Source organism: Triticum urartu, chromosome 7A (assembly GCF_056163025.1).
Source record: "Triticum urartu cultivar PI428250 chromosome 7A, HENAU_Tu73, whole genome shotgun sequence".
NCBI lineage: Eukaryota > Viridiplantae > Streptophyta > Magnoliopsida > Poales > Poaceae > Triticum > Triticum urartu.
Genome location: NC_141879.1, coordinates 76291605 through 76309944, shown reverse-complemented (window position 1 = coordinate 76309944; position 18340 = coordinate 76291605). Strand labels below are relative to the sequence as shown.

Sequence of the window (18340 nt, the reverse complement as noted above, 5' to 3'; positions counted from 1 at the left end):
GGGACTTCAAAGACGTTTCAAACGTCATGGGGCATATGAGATGTTCCAGGAGTTGAAGTTAATATTTCAAGCAAATGCCTGAGTTGAGAGATGTGAAGTCTCCAACAAGTTCTACAGCTGCCAAATGGAGGAGAATAGTTTTGTCATTGAACATATACTCAAAATGTCTGGGTATCATAACCACTTGACTCAGCTGGGAGTTAAATCTTCCTGATGATAGTGTCATTGATAGAGTTCTTCAATCACCGCCACCAAGCTATAAAGGCCTCGTGATGAACTATAATATGCAAGGGATGGAGAAGACTATTCCTGAGCTCTTCGCAATGCTAAAGGCTGCAGAGGTAGAAATCAAGAGTGAGCATCAAGTGTTGATTGTTAACAAGACCACTAGTTTAAAGAAAAAGGGCAAAGGGAAGAAGGGGAACTTCAAGAAGAAGAACAAGCAAGTTGCTGCTCAAGGGAAGAAACCCAAGTCTGGACCTAAGCCTGAGACTGAGTGCTTCTACTACAAAGGGACTAGTCACTGGAAGCGGAACTACCCCAAGTATTTGGCGGATAAGAAGGATGGCAAAGTGAAAGGTGAAGGAAATATGCCCTAGAGGCAATAATAAAGTTATTATTTATTTCCTTATATCATGATAAATGTTTATTATTCATGCTAGAATTGTATTAACCGGAAACATAATACATGTGTGAATACATAGACAAACAGAGTGTCACTAGTATGCCTCTACTTGACTAGCTCGTTAATCAAAGATGGTTATGTTTCCTAACCATAAACAAAGAGTTGTTATTTGATTAAACGGGATCACATCATTAGGTGAATGATCTGATTGACATGACCTATTCCATTAGCTTAGCACCCGATCGTTTAGTATGTTGCTATTGCTTTCTTCATGACTTATACATGTTCCTATGACTATGAGATTATGCAACTCCCGTTTGCCGGAGGAACACTTTGTGTGCTACCAAACGTCACAACGTAAATGGGTGATTATAAAGGAGCTCTACAGGTGTCTCCAAAGGTAGATGTTGGGTTGGCGTATTTTGAGATTAGGATTTGTCACTCTGATTGTCGGAGAGGTATCTCTGGGCCCTCTCGGTAATGCACATCACATAAGCCTTGCAAGCATTACAACTAATAAGTTAGTTGCGAGATGATGTATTACGGAACGAGTAAAGAGACTTGCCAGTAATGAGATTGAACTAGGTATTGGATACCGACGATCGAATCTCGGGCAAGTAACATACCGATGACAAAGGGAACAACGTATGTTGTTATGCGGTCTGACCGATAAAGATCTTCGTAGAATATGTAGGAGCCAATATGGGCATCTAGGTCCCGCTATTGGTTATTGACCGGAGATTTTTCTCAGTCATGTCTACATTGTTCTCGAACCGTAGGGTCCGCACGCTTAACGTTACGATGATAGTTATTATGAGTTTACGCATTTTGATGTACCGAAGTTAGTTCGGAGTCCCGGATGTGATCACGGACATGACGAGGAGTCTCGAAATGGTCGAGACATAAAGATTGATATATTGGATGACTATATTCGGACACCGGAAGCGTTCCGGGGAAGTTTCTGATAAAACAGGAGCACCGGGGGGTTACCGGAACCCCCCGGGGGGTTAATGGGCCTCATGGGCCTAAAGTGGAGAAGAGGAAGGGGCTGCCAGGGCAGGCCGCGCGCCCCCTCTCCCCCTAGTCCAAATTGGACAAGGAGGGAGGGGCGGCGCCCCCCCTTTCCTTCTCTCCTTCCACCTCTCCTACTTGGACAAGGAAAAGGGAGGGGAGTCCTACTCCCGGTAGGAGTAGGACTCCTCCTGCGCGCCTCCTCTAGGGACGGCCGCACCCCCCTCCCTTGGATCCTTTATATACGGAGGCAGGGGGCACCCTAGGACACACAAGTTGATCCTCGTGATCGTTCCTTAGCCGTGTGCGGTGCCCCCCTCCACCATATTCCACCTCGGTCATATCGTTGAGGTGCTTAGGCGAAGCCCTGCGTCGGTAGAACATCATCATCGTCACCACGCCGTCATGCTGACGGAACTCATCCCCGAAGCTTTGCTGGATCGGAGCCCGGGGAGCGTCATCGAGCTGTAGGTGTGCTAAGAACTCGGAGGTGCCGGAGTAACGGTGCTTGGATCGGTCGGATCGGGAAGACGTACGACTACTTCCTCTACGTTCCGTCAACGCTTCCGCAGTCGATTTACAAGGGTACGTAGATCACACTCTCCCCCTCTCGTTCCTATGCATCACCATGATCTTGAGTGTGCGTAGGAAATTTTTTGAAATTACTACGTTCCCCAACAGTGGCATCCGAGCCTAGGTTTTAAATGTTGATGTTATATGCAGGAGTAGAACACAAGTGAGTTGTGGGCGATATAAGTCATACTGCTTACTAGCATGTCATACTTTGGTTCGGCGGTATTGTTAGACCAAGCGGCCCGGACCAACATTACGTGTACGCTTACGCGAGACCGGCTCTCCCGACGTCCTTTGCACAGAGGTGGCTTACCGGTGACAGTTTCTCCAACTTTAGTTGAACCGAGTGTGGCTACGCCCGGTCCTTGCGAAGGTTAAAACAGCACCAACTTGACAAACTATCGTTGTGGTTTTGATGCGTAGGTAAGATTGGTTCTTGCTTAAGCCCGTAGCAGCCACGTAAAACTTGCAACAACAAAGTAGAGGACGTCTAACTTGGTTTTGCAGGGCATGTTGTGATGTGATATGGTCAAGACATGATGCTAAATTTTATTGTATGAGATGATCATGTTTTGTAACCGAGTTATCGGCAACTGGCAGGAGCCATATGGTTGTCGCTTTATTGTATGCAATGCAATCGCGCTGTAATGCTTTACTTTATCACTAAACGGTAGCGATAGTCGTGGAAGCATAAGATTGGCAAGACGACAACGATGCTACGATGGAGATCAAGGTGTCGCGCCGGTGACGATGGTGATCACGACGGTACTTCGAAGATGGAGATCACAAGCACAAGATGATGATGGCCATATCATATCACTTATATTGATTGCATGTGATGTTTATCTTTTATGCATCTTATCTTGCTTTGATTGACGGTAGCATTATAAGATGATCTCTCACTAATTATCAAGAAGTGTTCTCCCTGAGTATGCACCGTTGCGAAAGTTCTTCATGCTGAGACACCATGTGATGATCGGGTGTGATAGGCTCTACGTTCAAATACAACGGGTGCAAAACAGTTGCACACGCAGAATACTCAGGTTATACTTGACGAGCCAAGCATATACAGATATGGCCTCGGAACACGGAGATCGAAAGGTCGAGCGTGAATCATATAGTAGATATGATCAACATAGTGATGTTCACCAATGAAACTACTCCATCTCACGTGATGATCGGACATGGTTTAGTTGATTTGGATCACGTGATCACTTAGAAGATTAGAGGGATGTCTATCTAAGTGGGAGTTCTTAAGTAATATGATTAATTGAACTTAAATTTATCATGAACTTAGTCCCTGATAGTATCTTGCTTGTTTATGTTGATTGTAGATAGATGGCTCGTGTTGTTGTTCCGTTGAATTTTAATGCGTTCCTTGAGAAAGCAAAGTTGAAAGATGATGGTAGCAATTACACGGACTGGGTCCGTAACTTGAGGATTATCCTCATTGCTGCACAGAAGAATTACGTCCTGGAAGCACCGCTGGGTGCCAGGCCTGCTGCTGGAGCAACACCAGATGTTATGAACGTCTGGCAGAGCAAAGCTGATGACTACTCGATAGTTCAGTGTGCCATGATTTACGGCTTAGAATCAGGACTTCAACGATGTTTTGAACGTCATGGAGCATACGAGATGTTCCAGGAGTTGAAGTTAATATTTCAAGCAAATGCCCGGATTGAGAGATATGAATTCTCCAATAAGTTCTATAGCTGCAAGATGGAGGAGAACAGTTCTGTCAGTGAGCATATACTCAAAATGTCTGGGTATAATAATCACTTGATTCAATTGGGAGTTAATCTTCCATATGATTGCGTCATTGACAGAATTCTCCAATCACTGCCACCAAGCTACAAGAGCTTTGTGATGAACTATAATATGCAAGGGATGAATAAGACTATTCCCGAGCTCTTCGCAATGCTGAAAGCTGCGGAGGTAGAAATCAAGAAGGAGCATCAAGTGTTGATGGTCAACAAGACCACTAGTTTCAAGAAAAATGGCAAAGGGAAGAAAAAGGGGAACTTCAAGAAGAACGGCAAGAAAGTTGCTGCTCAAGAGAAGAAACCCAAGTCTGGACCTAAGCCTGAAACTGAGTGCTTCTATTGCAAGCAGACTGGTCACTGGAAGCGGAACTGCCCCAAGTATTTGGCGGATAAGAAGGATGGCAAGGTGAACAAAGGTATATGTGATATACATGTTATTGATGTGTACCTTACTAATGCTCGCAGTAGCACCTGGGTATTTGATACTGGTTCTGTTGCTAATATTTGCAACTCGAAACAGGGACTACGGATTAAGTGAAGATTGGCTAAGGACGAGGTGACGATGCGCGTGGGAAACGGTTCCAAAGTCGATGTGATCGCGGTCGGCACGCTACCTCTACATCTATCTTCGGGATTAGTATTAGACCTAAATAATTGTTATTTGGTGCCAGCGTTGAGCATGAACATTATATCTGGATCTTGTTTAATGCGAAACGGTTATTCATTTAAATCAGAGAATAATGGTTGTTCTATTTATATGAGTAATATCTTTTATGGTCATGCACCCTTAAAGAGTGGTCTATTCTTATTGAATCTCGATAGTAGTGATACACATATTCATAGTGTTGAAGCCAAAAGATGCAGAGTTGATAATGAAAGTGCAACTTATTTGTGGCACTGCCGTTTAGGTCATATCGGTGTAAAGCGCATGAAGAAACTCCATACTGATGGACTTTTGGAACCACTTGATTTTGAATCACTTGGTACTTGCAAACCGTGCCTCATGGGCAAGATGACTAAAACACCGTTCTCCGGTACTATGGAGAGAGCAATAGATTTGTTAGAAATCATACATACAGATGTATGTGGTCCAATGAATATTGAGGCTCGTGGCGGATATCGTTATTTTCTCACCTTCACAGTTGACTTAAGCAGATATGGGTATATCTACTTAATGAAACATAAGTCTGAAACGTTTGAAAAGTTCAAAGAATTTCAGAGTGAAGTTGAAAATCATCGTAACAAGAAAATAAAGTTTCTACGATCTGATCGTGGAGGAGAATATTTGAGTTACGAGTTTGGTGTACATTTGAAAAATTGTGGAATAGTTTCGCAACTCACGCCACCCGGAACACCACAACGTAATGGTGTGTCCGAACGTCGTAATCGTACTTTACTAGATATGGTGCGATCTATGATGTCTCTTACTGATTTACCGCTATCATTTTGGGGACACGCTCTAGAGACGGCCGCATTCACGTTAAATAGGGCACCATCAAAATCCGTTGAGACGACGCCTTATGAACTGTGGTTTGGCAAGAAACCAAAGTTGTCGTTTCTGAAAGTTTGGGGCTGCGATGCTTATGTGAAAAAGCTTCAACCTGATAAGCTCGAACCCAAATCGGAGAAATGTGTCTTCATAGGATATCCAAAGGAAACTATTGGATACACCTTCTATCACAGATCTGAAGGCAAGACTTCTGTTGCTAAATTCATAAACTTTCTGGAGAAGTAGTTTCTCTCGAAAGAAGTGAGTGGGAGGAAAGTAGAACTTGATGAGGTAACTGTACCTGCTCCCTTATTGGAAAGTAGTGCATCACAGAAAACTGTTTCATTGACACCTACACCAGTTAGTGAGGAAGCTAATGATGATGATCATGAAACTTCAGATCAAGATACTACTGAACCTCGTAGATCAACCAGAGTGAGATCCGCGCCAGAGAGGTACGGTAATCCTGTTCTAGAAGTCATGCTACTAGATCATGATGAACCTACAAACTATGAAGAAGCGATGGTGAGCCCAGATTCCGAAAAATGGCTTGAAGCCATGAAATCTGAGATGGGATCCATGTATGAGAACAAAGTATGGACTTTGGTTGACTTGCCCGATGATCGGCAAGAAATTGAGAATAAATGGATCTTCAAGAAGAAGACTGACGCTGACGGTAATATTACTGTCTACAAAGCTCGACTTGTCGCGAAAGGTTTTCGGCAAGTTCAAGGGGTTGACTATGATGAGACCTTCTCACCCGTAGCGATGCTTAAGTCTGTCCGAATCATGTTAGCAATCGCCGCATTTTATAATTATGAAATTTGGCAGATGGATGTCAAAACTGCATTCCTGAATGGATTTCTGGAAGAAGAGTTGTATATGATGCAACCGGAAGGTTTTATCGATCCAAAGGGAGCTAACAAAGTGTGCAAGCTCCAGCGATCCATTTATGGACTGGTGCAAGCCTCTCGGAGTTGGAATAAACGCTTTGATAGTGTGATTAAAGCATTTGGTTTTATACAGACTTTCGGAAAAGCCTGTATTTACAAGAAAGTGAGTGGGAGCTCTGTAGCATTTCTGATATTATATGTGGATGACATATTACTGATTGAAAATAATATATAATTTCTGGATAGCATAAAGGGATACTTGAATAAGAGTTTTTCAATGAAAGACCTCGGTGAAGCTGCTTACATATTAGGCATAAAGATCTATAGAGATAGATCAAGACGCTTAATTGGACTTTCACAAAGCACATACCTTGACAAGATTTTGAAAAAGTTCAAAATGGATCAAGCAAAGAAAGGGTTCTTGCCTGTGTTACAAGGTGTGAACTTGAGTCAGACTCAATGCCCGACCACTGCAGAAGATAGAGAGAAAATGAAAGATGTTCCCTATGCTTCAGCCATAGGCTCTATCATGTATGCAATGCTGTGTACTAGACCTGATGTGTGCCTTGCCATAAGTTTAGCAGGGAGGTACCAGAGTAATCCAGGAGTGGATCACTGGACAGCGGTCAAGAACATCTTGAAATACCTGAAAAGGACTAAGGATATGTTTCTCATATATGGAGGTGACAAAGAGCTCATCATAAAAGGTTACGTTGATGCGAGCTTTGACACTGATCCGGACGATTCTAAATCGCAAACCGGATACGTGTTTACATTAAACGGTGGAGCTGTCAGTTGGTGCAGTTCTAAACAAAGTGTCGTAGCGGGATCTACATGTGAAGCGGAGTACATAGCTGCATCGGAAGCAGCAAATGAAGGAGTCTAGATGAAGGAGTTCATATCTGATCTAGGTGTCATACCTAGTGCATCGGGTCCAATGAAAATCTTTTGTGACAATACTGGTGCAATTGCCTTGGCAAAGGAATCCAGATTTCACAAGAGAACCAAGCACATCAAGAGACGCTTCAATTCCATCCGGGATCTAGTCCAGGTGGGAGACATAGAGATTTGTAAGATACATACGGATCTGAATGTTGCAGACCCGTTGACTAAGCCTCTTCCACGAGCAAAACATGATCAGCACCAAAGCTCCATGGGTGTTAGAATCATTACTGTGTAATCTAGATTATTGACTCTAGTGCAAGTGGGAGACTGAAGGAAATATGCCCTAGAGGCAATAATAAAGTTATTATTTATTTCCTTATATCATGATAAATGTTTATTATTCATGCTAGAATTGTATTAACCGGAAACATAATACATGTGTGAATACATAGACAAACAGAGTGTCACTAGTATGCCTCTACTTGACTAGCTCGTTAATCAAAGATGGTTATGTTTCCTAACCATAAACAAAGAGTTGTTATTTGATTAAACAGGATCACATCATTAGGTGAATGATCTGATTGACATGACCTATTCCATTAGCTTAGCACCCGATCGTTTAGTATGTTGCTATTGCTTTCTTCATGACTTATACATGTTCCTATGACTATGAGATTATGCAACTCCCGTTTGCCGGAGGAACACTTTGTGTGCTACCAAACGTCACAACGTAAATGGGTGATTATAAAGGAGCTCTACAGGTGTCTCCAAAGGTAGATGTTGGGTTGGCATATTTCGAGATTAGGATTTGTCACTCTGATTGTCGGAGAGGTATCTCTGGGCCCTCTCGGTAATGCACATCACATAAGCCTTGCAAGCATTACAACTAATAATTTAGTTGCGAGATGATGTATTACGGAACGAGTAAAGAGACTTGCCAGTAACGAGATTGAACTAGGTATTGGATACCGACGATCGAATCTCGGGCAAGTAACATACCGATGACAAAGGGAACAACGTATGTTGTTATGCGGTCTGACCGATAAAGATCTTCGTAGAATATGTAGGAGCCAATATGGGCATCCAGGTCCCGCTATTGGTTATTGACCGGAGATTTGTCTCAGTCATGTCTACATTGTTCTCGAACCGTAGGGTCCGCACGCTTAACGTTACGATGACAGTTATTATGAGTTTATGCATTTTGATGTACCGAAGTTAGTTCGGAGTCCCGGATGTGATCATGGACATGACGAGGAGTCTCGAAATGGTCAAGACATAAAGATTGATATATTGGATGACTATATTCGAACACCGGAAGCGTTCCGGGGAAGTTTCGGATAAAACAGGAGCACCGGGGGGTTAGCGGACCCCCCCGGGGGGTTAATGGGCCTCATGGGCCTAAAGTGGAGAAGAGGAAGGGGCTGCCAGGGCAGGCCACGCGCCCCCTCTCCCCCTAGTCTGAATTGGACAAGGAGGCAGGGGCGGCGCGCCCCCTTTCCTTCTCTCCTTCCACCTCTCCTACTTGGACAAGGAAAAGGGAGGGGAGTCCTACTCCCGGTAGGAGAGTAGGACTCCTCCTGCGCTCCTCCTCTAGGGCCGGCCGCACCCCCCCCTTGGATCCTTTATATACGGAGGCAGGGGGCACCCTAGGTGTGATGCCCCCGATTTAATCGTACACTAATCATACACGCAAACGTGTACGATCAAGATCAGGGACTCACGGAAGATATCACAACACAACTCTACAAATAAAATAAGTCATACAAGCATCATATTACAAGCCAGGGGCCTCGAGGGCTCGAATACAAGAGCTCGATCATAGACGAGTCAGCGGAAGCAACAATATCTGAGTACAGACATAAGTTAAACAAGTTTGCCTTAAGAAGGCTAGCACAAACTGGGATACAGATCGTAAGAGGCGCAGGCCTCCTGCCTGGGATCCTCCTAAACTACTCCTGGTCGTCGTCAGCAGGCATCACGTAGTAGTAGGCACCTCCGGTGTAGTAGGAGCCGTCGTCGAAGGTGGCGTCTGGCTCCTGGGCTCCAACATCTGGTTGCGACAACCAGGTAGAAGGGATAGGGGGAAAAGAGGGACAAAGCAACCGTGAGTACTCATCCAAAGTACTCGCAAGCAAGGAGCTATACTACATATGTATGCATTGGTATCAAATGGAATAAGGCTGTTATATGTGGACTGAACTGCAGAAAGCCGGAATAAGAGGGGGATAGCTAGTCCCTTCGAAGACTACGCTTCTGGTAACCTCCACCTTGCAGCATGTAGAAGAGATTAGACTGAAGTCCTCCAAGTAGTATCGCATAGCATAACCCTAACCATCGATCCTCTCCTCGTCGCCCTGTGAGAGAGCGATCACCGGTTGTATCTGGCACTTGGAAGGGTGTGTTTTATTAAGTATCCGGTTCTAGTTGTCATAAGGTCAAGGTACAACTCCAAGTCGTCCTGTTACCGAAGATCACGGCTATTCGAATAGATTAACTTCCCTGCAGGGGTGCACCACATACCCCAACACGCTCGATCCCATTTGGCCGGACACACTTTCCTGGGTCATGCCCGGCCTCGGAAGATCAACACGTCGCAGCCCCACCTAGTCCAACAGAGAGGTCAGCACGCCGGTCTAAATCTAAGCGCCCAGGGGTCTGGGCCCATCGCCCTTAGCACACCTGCACATTGCGAACGCGGCCGAAAGCAGACCTAGCCTAGTGGCCTTCCAGTCCAATCCGGCGCGCGCCACTCAGTCGCTGACATCACGAAGGCTTCGGCTGATACCACGACGCCGGGATACCCATAACTACTCCCGCGTAGATGGTTAGTGCGTATAGACCAGTAGCCAGACTCAGATCAAATACCAAGATCTCGTTAAACGTGTTAAGTATCCGCGAACGCCGACCAGGGCCAGGCCCACCTCTCTCCTATGTGGTCTCAACCTGCCCTGTCGCTCCGCCTCAAAGTAACAGTCGGGGGCCGTCGGGAACCCAGGCCCACCACTACCTGGGTGGAACCACCTGCCCCTTCAGCCCCCATCTCCGAATAGTACCACAGGTAATGTAACAGTGTAAAGAATATTGTAGATGCCCGTGATCACCTCCCGAAGTGATCACGGCCCAGTACCATAGCATGGCAGACGGACAAGAGTGTAGGGCCACTGATGGAACACTAGCATCCTATACTAAGCAGTAGGATAGCAGGTAATGGTAACAACAGTAGTAGCAAGGACAAGCTATGCATCAGGATAGGAATAACGGAAAGCAGTAACATACTACACTACTCTAATGCAAGCAGTATAGAGAAGAGTAGGCGATATCTGGTGATCAAAGGGGGGGCTTGCCTGGTTGCTCTGGCAAGAGAGAGGGGTCGTCAACACCGTAGTCGTACTGGGTAGCAGCAGCGTCGGTCTCGATGTCTAGCGAGAGAAGAGGGGGAAGAAACAATAAATATAACGCAAACAAATGCATGAAGATGCATGACATGACAAAGCGTGATGCTAGATGTCCCCTAACGCGGTACGAGGTGGTACCGGTGAAGGGGGGAAACATCCGGGAAAGTATCCCCGGTGTTTCATGTTTTCGGACAGACGAATCGGAGGGGGGAAAGTTGCGTGTTTGCTATGCTAGGGATGCGTGGCGGACGAACGGGCTGCATATCCGGATTCGTCTCATCGTTCTAAGCAACTTTCATGTATAAAGTTTTTCCATCCGAGCTACGGTTTAGTTTGTATTGAATTTTCAAAGTTTTAAAATGATTTTCTAATTTCTAGATTTAATTTAATTCGTAAATAGATTAGTATTTAAATGCTATGGGTACACAGGAAGTGTACCCAGAAGTGTGTATGGGTATGTCAGGTGGGGGCAGGGGGTCTGAGTCAGCAGTCAACGTTTGACTTTGACCATTGACTGGTCAAACTGACCAGTGGGTCCCCACTGTTAGTGAGACAGTTTGTTAACAAGTTCTATTTATTTAAAATAGTCTAATTAGTTAGTGGGCCCAGTTTGTCATAGACTCAGGTTAGGGATTGTGTTATTTTAATTAAGTAATTAACAATGGTGGGGGCCCACGTGTCTGTGGCAGTGGGGGTGTTAATGGGTTCAGTAACCACCGGTGCTAATCCGGCGGCTCCGGCGATTGCCGGTAGGCCGACTCCGGCCACGGGAGCTCACAGGGGTGGCGGCGTTGGAAATCCCGTTCAACAGCGAACCGGGTGGTGGTCGTGGGGCGGTCGGAGGTGGAGCGTAGAGGCGGTGGCGTTGAGCGGGGCGGTGGCGGCGCTTCTGCTTGCGGGACGCGATGCATGGGACGGTCGGGAGCAAGCAGCAGCAGGAGCGACCGTGGGTAGGAGGGCACGTGCGGCTGCAGTCCATAGCAACGCGGGGCGAGGCCAGGAGGGCGCGGGCCGGCGCGAGGGCGCGCTGCCAGGGCGCGGCCGGAGCGTGTCGGAGGCAGGGAAGCAGAGGGAAGCCGAAGGAGGAGCCGCGCGGTAGGGAGCGGGCTAGGCGCGGCGGCGTGCGTGTGCGGGACGGCGTGGTCGCGGGGTGACTATGCGAGGGGAAGGGGAGCTCACAGGGGGCCGTAGGGAACTGGGCAGCGGGGCGTGAGGAGGACGACAGGGACGACCGGGCGATGGGGAGGCGAGCGGCTGCGGCGTGCTGTCGAGGAGGAAGACGGCGAGGCAGCGTTCCGGGTGACGGTGGCGTGGTCGATCGGTGCTGGTGTCGGGGGCGAGCGGAGGGCGCGGTGGACCAAGCCCGGCGTCGAGCGGCGGGGGCACGGGATCGAAGCCGATCCAGATCGGATCGGGAGGAAGGAGTGGCGACGTGGGGAGGGGGGTAGCAGTTAGGGTTTGACCGGGGGGGTCGGGGCGACCTAGTAGGGCGTCGGGGTGGGCCGGCCCAATCGGGCGGCTGGGGCCAGCTGGGCCACTTGGCCCAGCGGGGGGGGGGGGGGGGGTTGATTGTCTTCTGTTTTTTGTGTTTTCTTTTCTTTTATTTATTTTCCTTTACTGTTTTATTTTATTTCTTTAACAGTTATAGTTTAATAATAAGTTAAAGTCCACACCTAAATTGGAGTTGAAAAAAAGTTTTTAGTGACTAAATAAACTAGTTTAATATTTGTTTATATTTAATAGCACTTATATAATTGTTTTTTGCTAGTGTTTTATTCATCTCATAGTATTTAAACATTTTAAAAAGGTGTGGCTTCTCCACCATAATTATCTGTGCAATATTTGGTTCACTCCGAACATTTTTGTTTCTATGTTTGAAAACTTTTGTTGTTTGCCATATTTTGAATTGATTTTGAATCGGTTTTGTACTAACGAAAGATTAACAACAGTAATTGAAGTGACGTGGCATCATTAGCAGAGAATTACTGTAGCGTAACTATCCGGGCATCACAATTCTCCTCCACTACAAGAAATCTCGTCCCAAGATTTAAGAGGTAGCGAAAGGGGGAAAGGTTTGGTAACGAATCTAGCGGGTTTTCTTACCCTGGTTTGCTCTTCTCGAAGAGGCCGGTCCAATAAATTGATGTCTTCATTTCTCTGCTTCAGGTCATCATAATGAAGTTGTCGTCCTTCCTTCAGGATCTTCACCGTACATACGAAAGGGTAAGAAGGGAAAACTCGATATGGATGGATTCTAACAAGATCGAGCATCAGACGGTTAACTCAGGGAAGAAGCATAAGTATCTCTCGATTTGAAACTTAAGAAGATATCGAGAGTGAAGTAAGAAGGTACCATGAGGAGCATTCAAACGGATAGGCAATCGTTCGATGCCTAACCAGAAGGTGAAAGGGTTTCAGGGCAACGAGAATAGGTATTGCGCCTCATACCAGAATAGATCACTAGACAGGTGGTCCGTGAATTACATACGAAGTCAAGCGCGAGGAACAACCTTGGAAATAGGGTGTATAGGAGAGTCAGGTTTCAATCCTGGGAACTGTGGGTTATGGGCCCACCATGTGGGTTAAAACTAGGAAGGGCGTTGACATCTTGCACGATCATGTGAGCAAGGCATGTCAGAGGATAGTCCGTCGGTTAAGTCAGCAACAACATCGGTACCAAAGGGACGAAGAGAACCATTCTCCTGCTCGTTGAAACGAGGCGGACCAATAGGCAAAGTTCTCGTCCATCGGTGGTTACCGAATGTCATCAACAATCGTAACAGGGTCTTGCGGACAGAGTGGTACAACGAGGTGTTTACACAAGCAGGGAAATATTACTGCTTATATATTATAGATCACAAGGAGGTTTAAACAAACCAATGGAAGGAAAATGTGATCATCAGATCAAACCGGACAGTGTAAAGGATAACGTGTTTGACACATATACCAGGGGTATACCCTTCCCAAGGACAAGCAGAGTATGATATCCATGACAGGATATAATGTAGAAAACCTTTTAGGTAGGGGAGAGAAATTTCATGACATTATCCATACAACGATGTTTGGATAATTTGATTAAGAAAATTTAGCTTTGTGCTTCAAGTGTTCTTATCGATGATAGGAGTACCACATACATGCTTCGAGATAGCACTGACATGGTCTTCAAACAAAGGTCGGGCATTTGGATATACAAAGGATTCATCAGGAACAATTTATAAAGAAAGTCATTCCATTTCCTCATGGAAGAATGGTTAACCTTGCTAAAAAGGAAACTAAAACATTAGGTCCTCCGGTCAGGTGGGCTAGGCATGACATCACCTTACTGGGTCATATAAGGACCAATGATATGTCTCTTGAAAAATGTTCCAACCATCATATCTAACCAAGATTTAGATCTGATTGGTGTCAGGATACCTCAGACTCAGGATGCCTGAGAAGAAAAGGTGCAACACAATTGACGAGACGACATTGTAAGATTCTCGGGAAATGTACTATGGTAGCGAGTTCCGAAACAAGAGTTCATCATTAATCCATGGAGAGGATGAGGAGGTGGCTGATGGACTCAGCGACAATTCAACGGGGTATCCAAAAAATAGATCTCCACAATTATGTGGATAAGGAGATAACATTTGTCAGATCAAATGATATAATGAAATATGCTCGAGGAAAACATACAAAATTAAACCTTGGTTGAAAGGTGCACCCGAAATATGGGTTGGGTTGCACGACCAATGTCAGAATGGTGATTCAATAATCAATAGTCCAAGGATGAACGGCCGACCATTAACTTCAAAGCAATAGGGTTGCTAGAAGGGCAGAATCCAAACAGCACCGTTCACTTGTTGGTACCCCGGTTGGAATCAACACGAGGACCAAGGAATGAACGGAGATGGCAGGAAGTATCACTTGTACAAAGAATTCATAAGGGTGGTGATATTCTCATGACATTCTTGGCAACAAAGGTGGTAATACTCCAAGGTAAAGGAGAACAATTGCTGGATAGCAAGGATCTTAAGGTATAACACCAAACACGGACAAGTTTGTGTTGAAGGGAAGGCAATAAAGTGGCCGATGATAACACAAATCATCGGGGCAAGGATGGTATTTCTCATCATGAATTCAGTTGATACCCTTGAAGAGCTCAGAATGCTGATGATTAAAATTAGCACGATAATGATGTATCCATTCAGGCTAGGGCAGACATGGAGTATTAAACATGTAAGCGATGAAGATCTCTAATCCTTGTTGAATCGATTCCGTTATCGTTGTCCTTGAGTGTTTCATAACTCAAGGCCCGTGAAAAATTGGAGTCCGTGAGAATGTAATACCTGATGAAGAACTCATAAGAGGTTATGCAGTTCCATGATAATCTCGAGATACCAGGGGGGTAATGCTCGACGACAGATCAAAGTAGAGATTGGACTAGGGTATTGCTCTGTAGAAGACAAATGCTTAAACTTGCACGAGAAATGTTATTTAAAGGAGAACATGGTCAGAACCACGATTGCAAAAGGCTAGATCCCAGAGATAAGATGAACTTATACCAAGGGAATAATTAATTTAAGAAAAGCTTTAATGATAAGATCTACATCGTGTCCATGGGCATGAACACAAAGTTCAAGGTCGACTCCCACTTCTTCAATATATAACCTTCCATTCACTTTTCGCTTTCGAAGAAGTTGTAGTGTTGAAATTTTATCTGGCAAAATACCAGAAGTGTATGACTCGTGAAAACTATCGAGTTCACACATATTAAAGAAGGCATTGGTTCAACCCATCGAGGCATCTTAGGAACATATACCACAAACTTCAGGAGTAATTATCACCAGCTCGAAAGTAGAGCAAGGTTGAGAAAGTAGATGATACCATTTGCCAAAGGCATTATGTATCCGAGGGAAGGCTCACAAGGTTATTGAATATGAAGGACGCTGTCGGATAAAATCCATTAAAGGATCTTCCGGTCCATAACAGAGCTGACGTGAGCACCGGCACACAACCAGAGGAAGTAACAATGCAAAGGCATTGGATTATGGAAACAACTGACTAATCCAGAGCTCAAATGCAAAGGAATTATAATTTTCAAATCAAGGGATCAGAAGCAATGTTCTGATTAGGGATGGATAAGTTGAATAGCCTTAGGGGTACAATCGACGGCAATTGGATTTGTTGAGAACCAGCTCATGTTTTAAAATGACGTCTGAGCCGGAAAGATAATTTAGAAGGATCAACTGATGATTGCATGCATTCGCACTCATGTTGAATCAAAGGGATCAAAATGACGGTGTCTAAGGATACTACCGAATATTGTCAGACATATGGAAAACATCCATCATGCAAACAGACAAGTATTGCAGAGCAATAAGCTACTAAGGATTTTTGGAGGATCGAATAGTATTTCGATGACCATTGTGAAACACATGAACAACTGGGGGATGAGCGGATACTCGATAAGTGTGAGAATTATCCGTAGGGGTATTCAGGTGACAAAGAACAGCAAGGCAGTAAGCTCAAAGGATTATCGAAACAACGACGAGTATTTCGAGGTGTCTTGTAATAACAAGACCAACTGGGAATAAAAGTAAGAACGACAGGTGTAAGTATTTATCCATAGGGATTTTTCGGTGGTAATGAATTGCAAAAGCAATGGCACAAAGTTTCAGGAGAACATCAGAGAGTATTATCAGAATCTTCTGTTGAAGCAGTCCATCATCTGTAATGAAGGGCTCTCCGGGAGAAAGTGATAACGAGATCCTAATGTTAGATTTAGCAAAATTCATTTAACCCGAATAGAAGAGAGTTCAAAGTCCCAGAGTAAGGATCGAGGAGTAAAAGATACTAATACCACCCAGAGGGCGACGTGGGCCCGTAAGCCGCACAGCCATGTTAGTAAAAGTTTTTCAATGACTAGACTCGACTTCGGCCAAGGAGTTGGAAAGGGGGATTCCTACAGGCAGTCGGCTCTGATACCAACTTGTGACGCCCCCGATTTAATCGTACACTAATCATACACGCAAACATGTACGATCAAGATCAGGGACTCACGGAAGATATCACAACACAACTCTACAAATAAAATAAGTCATACAAGCATCATATTACAAGCCAGGGGCCTCGAGGGCTCGAATACAAGAGCTCGATCATAGACGAGTCAGCGGAAGCAACAATATCTGAGTACAGACATAAGTTAAACAAGTTTGCCTTAAGAAGGCTAGCACAAACTGGGATACAGATCGTAAGAGGCGCAGGCCTCCTGCCTGGGATCCTCCTAAACTACTCCTGGTCGTCGTCAGCAGGCATCACGTAGTAGTAGGCACCTCCGGTGTAGTAGGAGCCGTCGTCGAAGGTGACGTCTAGCTCCTGGGCTCCAACATCTGGTTGCGACAACCAGGTAGAAGGGATAGGGGGAAAAGAGGGAGAAAGCAACCGTGAGTACTCATCCAAAGTACTCGCAAGCAAGGAGCTATACTACATATGTATGCATTGGTATCAAATGGAATAAGGCTGTTATATGTGGACTGAACTGCAGAAAGCCGGAATAAGAGGGGGATAGCTAGTCCCTTCGAAGACTACGCTTCTGGTAACCTCCACCTTGCAGCATGTAGAAGAGATTAGACTGAAGTCCTCCAAGTAGTATCGCATAGCATAACCCTAACCGTCGATCCTCCCCTCGTCGCCCTATGAGAGAGCGATCACCGGTTGTATCTGGCACTTGGAAGGGTGTGTTTTATTAAGTATCCGGTTCTAGTTGTCATAAGGTCAAGGTACAACTCCAAGTCGTCCTGTTACCGAAGATCACGGCTATTCGAATAGATTAACTTCCCTGCAGGGGTGCACCACATACCCCAACACGCTCGATCCCATTTGGCCGGACACACTTTCCTGGGTCATGCCCGGCCTCGGAAGATCAACACGTTGCAGCCCCACCTAGACCAACAGAGAGGTCAGCACGCCGGTCTAAACCTAAGCGCCCAGGGGTCTGGGCCCATCGCCCTTAGCACACCTGCACGTTGCGAACGCGGCCGAAAGCAGACCTAGCCTAGTGGCCTTCCAATCCAATCCGGCGCGCGCCACTCAGTCGCTGACGTCATGAAGGCTTCGGCTGATACCACGACGTCGGGATACCCATAACTACTCCCGCGTAGATGGTTAGTGCGTATAGACCAGTAGCCAGACTCAGATCAAATACCAAGATCTCGTTAAACGTGTTAAGTATCCGCGAACGCCGACCAGGGCCAGGCCCACCTCTCTCCTAGGTGGTCTCAACCTGCCCTGTCGCTCCGCCTCAAAGTAACAGTCGGGGGCCGTCGGGAACCCAGGCCCACCACTACCTGGGTGGAACCACCTGCCCCTTCAGCCCCCATCTCCGAATAGTACCACAGGTAATGTAACAGTGTAAAGAATATTGTAGATGCCCGTGATCACCTCCCGAAGTGATCACGGCCCAGTACCATAGCATGGCAGACGGACAAGAGTGTAGGGCCACTGATGGAACACTAGCATCCTATACTAAGCAGTAGGATAGCAGGTAATGGTAACAACAGTAGTAGCAAGGACAAGCTATGCATCAGGATAGGAATAACGGAAAGCAGTAACATACTACACTACTCTAATGCAAGCAGTATAGAGAAGAGTAGGCGATATCTGGTGATCAAAGGGGGGGCTTGCCTGGTTGCTCTGGCAAGAGAGAGGGGTCGTCAACACCGTAG

The 18340-nt window shown here is 45.7% G+C and overlaps 1 long non-coding RNA gene across 1 annotated transcript; it reads right to left on the bottom strand.

Annotated features, from left to right (window-relative positions):
* Window positions 1-8991: 8991 nt before the first annotated feature.
* LOC147957947 (uncharacterized) lies at window positions 8992-12071 on the bottom strand. The gene is made up of 3 exons (XR_015612358.1): window positions 11814-12071; window positions 10584-10658; window positions 8992-9289 (listed from the first exon to the last, which is right to left on the bottom strand). It is a non-coding gene; the product is annotated as an uncharacterized LOC147957947 (long non-coding RNA).
* Between the last annotated feature and the right edge of the window lie 6269 nt (window positions 12072-18340).